Below are 7992 nucleotides of genomic sequence, written 5' to 3'. Positions count from 1 at the left end.
AACTGCCTCTGGAAGCAACGTCAGCACAATAACTGTCGGAAGCTTCATGAAATGGGTTTCCTTGGCCCAGAATCCGCACACAAGCTTAAGATCACCATGTGCAATGCCAAGCTGCGGCTGGAGTGGTGTAAAGTTTGCCACCATTGGACTCTTGAGCAGTGTAAACACGTTCTCTAGAGTGATGAATCAAGCTTCACCACGTGGCAGTCCTAAGGACAAATCTGGGTTTGGTGGATGCCAGGAGAACGCTATCTGCCCACATGCATAGTGCCAACTGTAAAGTTTGGTGGAGGAGGAATATTGGTCTGGGGTAGTTTTTCATGGTATGGGCTAGAGCCCTTAGTTCCAGTGAAGGGAAATCTTAACGCCACAGAACACAATGACATTCTAGACGATTCTGTGATTCCAACTTTGTGGCAACAGTTTGGGGAAAGCTCTTTCCTGTTTCAGCATGACAATGCCCCAGGCGAGGTCCATAAAGAAATGGTTTGTCAAGATTGGTGGGGGAGAACTTGACTGGCCTGCGCAGAGCCCTGACCTCAACCCCATCGAACACCTTTGGGATGAATTGGAATGCCGAATGCGAGCTAGGTCTGCCAACCTCATGGGTCAGATTATCCTGGAAAGCTCCTCCCTTGGTATTGCGACAAACTTGCTGGTCAACACCTGGTACGGAAAGGTCCCTGGGACGAAAAACGGTGAGAAGACCTTCATAAATGGAGAAGACTTTCATAAATGGATTTTAATTTGATGAAAAAAAACCGTAAATGTCTTTTCAATTGTTAACTACGTTATATGAAACACCTACAGATTTGAACAGACAGACAAGAAATACTTATTTTTTGTATTTGTGGCACAAATCCAATGCAAGTCAATATCCTCTATATTAGCTTTTGATGTGCTTCATGTCCAAATAATCTTAAAGAAACGAGCTACACAGTACATTTTACACACTTCAGGATGATTGACATAAAATGTGAAAACTGGGGATATTGACATTGGATTTAGCTTTAAATACAAAAAAGTAGCCTTTGGAGACAGTGGCCAGGTAAAAAAACAAAACAAAGCAAGGATTGCTACCTTTTCCATAAACTGCTGTCATAATTGATAAATTGGGCTACTTATAACTCTCTCTCCTGTTCAGACCAGTACATGAGCACCTTTACTGAATTTGGCTGCCTGCCCATCACCAGCATGTACCACACCGCGGCAGGATGGAGCACCTTTAGGTTTGCGAAAACCACTCACACCAACATGAAGGCTATTCCATATTTAGCATTACCTGCTGAAACTGGATAGAAGTTGTCCTTAAGCACTAGGCCTAAATTAAATCCGGGCCGTGGAAGATCCATATTGTAGCACGGAAGATCGACATTGGTTGACATTTAAAGGAAATTTGTGATTAACCTGGCATCTGCAGCGTTTACTTTGAATGCAATCTCCGTGACCGCGGTAACATTGCCTTTAAATGGTGCATAGCCAAAAAGAGGCGATCGGACTGAATTGAATCCTAACTCCTAGCTCTAACTCCCCTAGCTCCACAATGAAATAGGGTGCAGGCCAGGCAGCAGGCTGTTAGCCAGCCTGCCAACTTAGTGGAGTCTGCCACTAGCACAGTTAGTGTAGTCAGCTCAGCTATCCCCATTGAGACCGTGTCTGTGCCTCGACCTAGGTTGGGCAAAATTAAACATGGCGGTGTTCGCCTTAGCAATCTCACTAGAATAAAGACCTCCTCCATTCCTGCTATTATTGAAAGAGATTGTGATACCTCACATCTCAAAATAGGGCTACTTAATGTTAGATCCCTCACTTCCAAGGCAGTTATAGTCAATGAACTAATCACTGATCATAATCTTGATGTGATTGGCCTGACTGAAACATGGCTTACGCCTGATGAATATACTGTGTTAAATGAGGCCTCACCTCCTGGTTACACTAGTGACCATATCCCCCACGCATCCTGCAAAGGTGGAGGTGTTGCTAAGATTTACAATAGCAAATTTCAATTTACAAAAAACCCCCCGACGTTTTCGTCTTTTGAGCTTCTAGTCATGAAATCTATGCAGCCTACTCAATTACTTTTTATAGTTACTGTTTACAGGCCCCCTGGGCCATTTACAGCGTTCCTCACTGAGTTCCCTGAATTCCTATCGGACCTTGTAGTCATAGCAGATAATATTCACATTTTTGGTGACTTTAATATTCACATGGAAAAGTCCACAGACCCACTCCAAAAGGCTTTCGGCGCCATCATTGACTCAGTGGGTTTTGTCCAACATTTTATTACGTTTGCAATCACAACAAATAGTCTGATCAGACCCCACCCAAGGTTCATCAAAAGTTGTGCTATAAATTCTCAGACAACCCAAAGATTCCTTGATGCCCTTCCAGACTCCCTCTGCCTACCCAGGGACGTCAGAGGACAAGAATCAGTTAACCACCTAACTGAGGAACTCAATTTAACCTTGCGCAATACCCTAGATGCAGTTGCACCCCTAAAAACAAAAAACATTTGTCATAAGAAACTAGCTCCCTGGTATACAGAAAATACCCGAACTCTGAAGCAAGCTTCCAGAAAATTGGAACGGAAATGGCGCCACACCAAATTGCTGCTCAATCATCCTATTTCTCCAACTTAATTGAGGAAAATAGGAACAATCCAAAATTGATTTTTGATACTGTCGCAAAGCTAACTAAAAAGCAGCATTCCCCAAGAGATGGCTTTCACTTCAGCAGTAATAAATTCATGAACTTCTTTGAGGAAAAGATCATGATCATTAGAAAGCAAATTACGGACTCCTCTTTAAATCTGCATATTCCTCAGTTGTCCTGAGTCTGCACAACTCTGCCAGGACATAGGATCAAGAGAGACACTCAAGTGTTTTAGTACTATATCGCTTGACACAATGATGAAAATAATCATGGCCTTTAAACCTTCAAGCTGCATACTGGACCCTATTCCAACTAAACTACTGAAAGAGCTGCTTCCTGTGCTTGGCCCTCCTATGTTGAACATAATACATGTCTCTCTATCCACCGGATGTGTACCAAACTCACTAAAAGTGGCAGTAATAAAGCCTCTCTTGAAAAAGCCAAACCTTGACCCAGAAAATATAAAAAAAACGAATCAGCCTATATCGAATCTCCCATTCCTCTCAAAAAATGTTGAAAAAGCTGTTGCGCAGCAACTCACTGCCTTCCTGAAGTCAAACAATGTATATGAAATGCTTCAGTCTGGTTTTAGACCCCATCATAGCACTGAGACTGCACTTGTGAAGGTGGTGAATGACCTTTTAATGGCATCAGACCAAGGCTCTGTATCTGTCCTCGTGCTCCTAGACCATAGTGCTGCTTTTGATGCCATCGATCACCACATTCTTTTGGAGAGATTGGAAACCCAAATTGGTCTACATGGACAAGTTCTGGCCTGGTTTAGATCTTATCTGTCGGAAAGATATCAGTTTGTCTCTGTGGATGGTTTGTCCTCTGACAAATCAACTGTAAATTTCGGTGTTCCTCAAGGTTCCGTTTTAGGACCACTATTGTTTTCACTATATATTTTCCTCTTGGGGATGTCATTCGAAAACATAATGTTAACTTTCACTGCTATGCGGATGACACACAGCTGTACATTTCAATGAAACATGGTGAAGCTCCCAAAATTGCCCTCGCTGGAAGCCTTTGTTTCAGACATAAGGAAGTGGATGGCTGCAAACGTTCTACTTTTAAACTCGGACAAAACAGAGATGTTTGTTCTAGGTCCCAAGAAAGAAAGATCTTCTGTTGAATCTGACAATTAATCTTGATGGTTGTACAGTCGTCTCAAATAAAACTGTGAAGGACCTCGGCGTTACTCTGGACCCTGATCTCTCTTTTGACGAACATATCAAGACTGTTTCAAGGACAGCTTTTTTCCACCTATGTAACATTGCAAAAATCAGAAATGTTCTGTCCAAAAATTATGCAGAAAAATTCATCGATGCTTTTGTTACTTCTATGTTAGACTACTGCAATGCTCTACTTTCCGGCTACCCAGATAAATCCCCAAATAAACTTCAGTTAGTGCTAAATACTGCTGCTAGAATCCTGACTAGAACCCAAAAATTTGATCATATTACTCCAGTGCTAGCCTCCCTACACTGGCTTCCTGTTAAGGCAAGGGCTAATTTCAAGGTTTTACTGCTAATCTACAAAACATTACATGGGCTTGCTCCTACCTATCTTTCCGATTTGGTCCTGCCGTACATACCTACACGTACGCTATGGTCACAAGACGCAGGCCTCCTAATTGTCCCTAGAATTTCTAAGCAAACAGCTGGAGGCAGGGCTTTCTCCTACAAAGCTCCATTTTTATGGAATGGTCTGCCTACTCATGTGAGAGACGCAGACTCGGTCTCAACCTTTAAGTCTTTATTGAAGACTCATCTCTTCAGTAGGTCCTATGATTGAGTGTAGTCTGGCCCAGGAGTGTGAAGGTGAACAGAAAGGCACTGGAGCAACGAACCTGTCTCTGCCTGGCCGGTTCCCCTCTCTCCACTGGGATTCTCTGCCTCGAACCCTATTACAGGGGCTGAGTCACTGGCTTACTGGTGCTCTTCCATGCCGTCCCTAGGAGGGGTGCGTCACTTGAGTGGGTTGAGTCACTGACATGGTCTTCATGTCTGGGTTGGCGCCCCCACTTGGGTTGTGCCGTGGCGGAGATCTTTTGTGGGCTATACTCGGCCTTGTCTCAGGATGGTAAGTTGGTGGTGGAAGATGTCCCTCTAGTGGTGTGGGGGCTGTGCTTTGGCAAAGTGGGTGGGGTTATATCCTGCCTGTTTGGCCCTGTCCGGGGGTATTATCGGATGGGGCCATAGTGTCTCCTGACCCCTCCTGTCTCAGCCTCCAGTATTTATGCTGCAGTAGTTTGTGTCAGGGGGCTAGGTTCAGTCTGTTATATCTGGAGTATATCTCCTGTCTTATCCAGTGTCCTGTGTGAATTTAAGTATTCTCTCTCTAATTCTTTCTCTCTCTCTCAGGGGACCTAAGCCCTAGGACCATGCCTCAGGACTACCTGGCATGATGACTCCTTGCTGTCCCCTAGTCCACCTGGCCGTGCTGCTGCTCCAGTTTCAACTGTTCTGCCTGCGGCTATGGAACCCTGACCTATTCACCGGACGTGCTACCTGTCCCAGACCTGCTGTCCCAGACCTGCTGGAACCCTGACCTGTTCACCGGACGTGCTACCTGTCCCAGACCTGCTGTCCCAGACCTGCTGGAACCCTGACCTGTTCACCGTACGTGCTACCTGTCCCAGACCTGCTGTCCCAGACCTGCTGGAACCCTGACCTGTTCACCAGACATGCTACCTGTCCCAGACCTTCTGTTTTCAACTCTCTAGAGACAGCAGAAGTGGTAGAGATGCTCTCAAAGATCGGCTATGAAAAAGCCAACTGGCACTTACTCTTCAGTTGCTGACGTGTTGCACCCTCGACAACTACTATGATTATTATTATTTGACCATGCTGGTCATTTATGAACATTTGAACATCTTGGCCATGTGCTGTTATAATCTCCACACGGCACAGCCAGAAGAGGACTGGCCACCCCTCATAGTCTGGTTCCTCTCTAGGTTTCTTCCTAGGTTTTGGCCTTTCTAGGGAGTTTTTCCTAGCAACCGTGCTTCTACACCTGCATTGCTTGCTGTTTGGGGTTTTAGGCTGGCTTTCTGTACAGCACTTTGAGATATCAGCTGATGTAAGAAGGGCTATATAAATAAATTTGATTAGACTGGCAACATAGAGCGCTGGAGGGAGGGAGGGAGGTCAGCGGGGGCATGACAGTATCGTGTTAAATATTAGCCACTATTGGTAGCCACCATCAGTTATACCAACATACATTTATAACTGTCACTTTAATGTTAGTTTCCTTACATTTTGCTTCATTCCATTACATCGTTTACCTTTCTTTCCTTTGTCACATTTGTGTGGTTGTTTCTGAGGATTGCTAGCAATAGCGGATCATATTAGACTAACGTATTACAAGTTGTGCCATAATTTTGAACATGTAACCTATTTGAATCATTATGGAATGCAGACCATATGTAGCAGTTTAAACCTGGAGCCTGGCACACAGTTCATGGCAACTGGACAGTTGTCATCACAGTTCCAATCAGTGAGGATTATTAGGGTAGATACCTATTCTACACTTTTCTCACCTTTCAATATTTCATGGATTGAACAATTGAATATGGCAATTTTCAGGATGAAACTGACCAATATATGGATTCACCAATATATTTCATGCGTAAAGGCTCTCGAAAACTGTTTTTTTTATTCATAAATACTTTCCCGAACCATAAATAATATATATAGAGTATTTTTAAATCTACCAAATGGTGCTGAAAAGGAGATTAATATATATTCTACTGAGTCTGTCGAGAATTTGAATTAAAAGTACACTGTATTTAAAGAGATAAATGTACTGAAAACCCTATTGAATGAAAACTCCATGAGAAATCTGTCAGCAAGTGGGAGGGTTTTCAGTTTATTCAGCACAAGGGAGCCACACCTGAAAACCCATTACGCACCTGCATAAGGTAAGTCTGAATACCAACTATTGGGAAGCGCTTAAATCAAAACATCTGAATCTTGCCCCATGGTGAATAAACTCAGACTTACCTTCTCACCTTTTTATTGATTTATTTCACCTTTATTTAACCAGCTAGGCTAGTTGAGAACAAGTTCTCATTTGCAACTGCAACCTGGCCAAGATAAAGCATGGCAGTTTGACATATACAACAACACAGAGTTACACATGGAATAAACAAAACATACAGTCAATAGTACAGTAGAAAAAAAAGAAAACAAAAAGTCTATATACAGTGAGTGCAAATGAGGTATGATAAGGGAGTTAAGGCAATAAATAGGCCATGGTGGCGAAGTAATTACAATATAGCAATTAAATACTAGAATGGTAGATGTGCAGAAGATGAATGTGCAAGTATAGATACTGGGGTGCAAAGGAGCAAGATAAATAAATAAATACAGTATGGGGGTGAGGTAGTTGGATGGGCTGTTTACTGATTGGCTATGTACAGGTGCAGTGATCTGTGAGCTGCTCTGACAGCTGATGCTTAAAGCTAGTGAGGGAGATATGAGTCTCCAGTTTCAGTGATTTTTGCAGTTCGTTCCAGTCATTGGCAGCAGAGAACTGGAAGGAAAGGCGGCCAAAGGATAAATTGGCTTTGGGGGTGACCAGTGAGATATACCTGCTGGAGCGCGTGCTACGAGTGGGTGCTGCTATGGTGACCAGTGAGCTGAGATAAGGCGGGGCTTTACCTAGCAGAGACTTGTAGATGACCTGGAGCCAGTGGGTTTGGCGACGAGAGTGAAGCGAGGGCCAGCCAACAAGAGCGTACAGGTCGCTGTGGTGGGTAGTATATGGGGCTTTGGTGACAAAACGGATGGCACTGTGATAGACTGCATTCATTTTGTTCAGTAGAGTGTTGGAGGCTATTTTGTAAATTACACTGCCAAAGTAGAGGATCGGTAGGATGGTCAGTTTTACGAGGGTATGTTTGGCAGCATGAGTGAAGGATGCTTTGTTGCGAAATAGGAAGCCGATTCTAGATTTCATTTTGGATTGGAGATGCTTAATATGAGTCTGGAAGGAGAGTTTACAGTCTAACCAGACACCTAGGTATTTGTAGTTATCCACATATTCAAAGTCAGAGCCATCCAGAGTAGTGATGCTGGACGGGCGGGCAGGTGCAGGCAGTGATCGGTTGAAGAGCATGCATTTAGTTTTACTTGCATTTAAGAGCAGTTGGAGGCCACGGAAGGAGAGTTGTATGGCATTGAAGCTCGTCTGTAGGTTAGTTAACACAGTGTCCAACGAAGGGCCAGAAGTATACAGAATGGTGTCATCTGCGTAGAGGTGGATCAGAGAATCACCAGCACCTACAGTGTGTATAACATTCTCCTGGGCCTGGACCCCATGGACTTCGTCCCT

This window comes from Salmo trutta, chromosome 19, assembly GCF_901001165.1.
Source record: "Salmo trutta chromosome 19, fSalTru1.1, whole genome shotgun sequence".
NCBI classification, from domain to species: domain Eukaryota; kingdom Metazoa; phylum Chordata; class Actinopteri; order Salmoniformes; family Salmonidae; genus Salmo; species Salmo trutta.
The sequence above is the reverse complement of the archived record's forward strand: the minus strand, read 5'-3'. Positions refer to the sequence as shown.